We start from the raw sequence: 2441 nt of genomic DNA on the forward strand, positions 1-2441 counted from the left end.
CTTTGTGTTATTAGTGTTCTTTCTGGATTCCGGGTAGGGTTGAGTATGTTTTTCATGGGATTGTGCCTTTTAAGAACATGTGCTTTTTCTATTATCTCTCTAGCTTGTCACCAGGGGGCGAGCTTGTCATTTTCCTGCTGATTTTAGGATCATTATATGTCACCACCTACTGTTTTTGGCTTTCAGTTTTGCAGCTGTAAGCATAACCACCAAACTTCTTGAGCTGGTAGAAGAGATGGACTTTCTCAAGTTTTAAAAGGCATCAAGTTCATTTTTTTAAAGTAGCTTTTCCTATGCTTAAAATAAACTCTAGGCCAACAAGCATGTGAAAAGATGCTCAACATTACTAATTGTGGGAACTGCAAGTAAAAACCACAATGAAATCTTAAAACTCATCTGTTAAAAAATTTTATTAAAAAATGGGCCAAAGACCTTAATAGACAGCTCACCAAAGAAGATATGCAAGTGGAAAATAGGCATATGGAAAGATGTCCCATGTAACATGTCATCAGGAAAATGCAAATCAAACAGTGAAGCCAGGTGGAGTGGCACACACCTGTAATCCCAGTGACTAAGTAGGAGGATTAAGTTGCCAGCCTCAGCAATTTAATGAGAACTTGTCTCAAAAAATTAAAAAGAGCTGTGGCTCAGTGGTAAAAGTGCTCCTGGGTTCAATTCCCAGTACCTCCAAAATAAACAAACAATGAAATTGTTGTACCATTATTAGGATGGCCAAAATCCAGAACACTGATACCACCAAATGCTGGTTGTGATATGGAGCAACAGGAACTTTCATTGCTATTAGGAATGCAAGATGATAACAGCCACTATGTATGATTCTCATCAAACTAAACATACAATGTGTTAGCAGCCTCACTCAGTATTTACCTAAAGGAATTGAAAACCTGTTCATACAAAAGCCAGTATGTTAATGTCTAGCATTCTGTTATGGTTTGGATATGAAATGTCTCTCAAAGTTTCATATGTTGAAGGCTTGATCCACAATGCAAAAATGTTAAGAGGAAGGGCTTTGGGAAGTGAGGGGATCCTGAGAGTTCTGCTGTCATTAATGGATTAATCCATTGGTGAGTTCATAATTGAATGGACTACTGGGAGGTGGTAGAAATTGTAAGGGGATCTAATTGGAGGAAGGAAGTCACTGACAGTCATATTTTGAAAGGGTGTATCTTATTCCTGGCCCTTTCCTCTCTGCTCCTGGCTGCCATGAGATGGTCAGCTTTCCTTCACCATGCCCTTCCACCATGATGTTGTTCTGCCTTGCCTTACCCCAGGTGATAGACCAGATGACCATGAACTGAAACCATGAGCCAAAATAAACCTTTCCTTCATTTAGTTGAATTTCCTCAGGTATTTTACTGCAGTGATGGAAAACTTAACATAATTGCCAAAACTTGGAAGCAACTAAAATGTCCTTCAGTGGAAGAAAGGATAAGCCATGCAATAGAATAGTATTTAATGATAAAAAGAAATGAGTTAGGGCTGGGATTGTGGCTCAGCAGTAGAGTGCTCGTCTAGATCCTCAGCACCACATAAAAATAAATAAAGGCATTGTGTCCAACTATTTCTAAAAAATAAATATTAAAAAAAAGAAAAAATGAGTTAGCAAGCCACAATATATATATATATATATTTAACTAAATGAAAGAACAACCCCCCAAAGTTCCTTTCTATATGCTCTCTACTGTGTGACCCTGGTTATCCATTCTCGAAAAGCAAAACTAGAGGCAAAAAGATCCAGGGGTCAGGGACTGGGAATATGGCTTAGTGTTAGGACATTTGCCTAGCATGCCTGAGTGCCTGAGTTCAATCCCCAGCACTAGGGGTGGGGAGATCAGAGGTTAGATGAGAGAAAGGGATGAATAATCGGAGCACAAGACTTTTAGAGTAGTGAAACTACTGTGTATGATACTATAACGGTAGATATACATCATAATATGTTTGTCCAAATTCCTAAAATGTATAACACCATGAATAAACCCTAATGGAAATTAAGGACTTTGTGTGGCAGTGATGTGTTGGTATAGGCTCATCAATTACAAAAAAAATGTTCCATTCTGGGGCTGGGGTGGTGGCTCAGTGGCAGAGTGCTCCCCTAGCATGCATGAGGCACCAGGTTTGATCTTCAGAACCACACAAATGTAAAATAAAGATATTGTGTCCACCTAAAACTAAAAAATATTTTTTAAAAAACAGTTCCATTCTGGGGGCTGGTGTTGTGGTTCAGTGGTAGAGCGCTTGCCTAGCATGTGCGAGGTACTGGTTCGAGTCTCAACACCACAAATAAATAAATAAAATAATGGTCCTTCAACAATTAAAAAAGTATTTTTAAAAAATGTTCCATTCTGGCGGGAGATATTGATTATGAGAAGGCTATTAATTTGTAGAGGCAGATTTTCCATATGTGGGCAATCACTGCCTTC

This window comes from Spermophilus citellus (genome assembly GCF_964194105.1).
Source record: "Spermophilus citellus genome assembly, chromosome: 9".
Taxonomy (NCBI): Eukaryota; Metazoa; Chordata; class Mammalia; order Rodentia; family Sciuridae; genus Spermophilus; species Spermophilus citellus.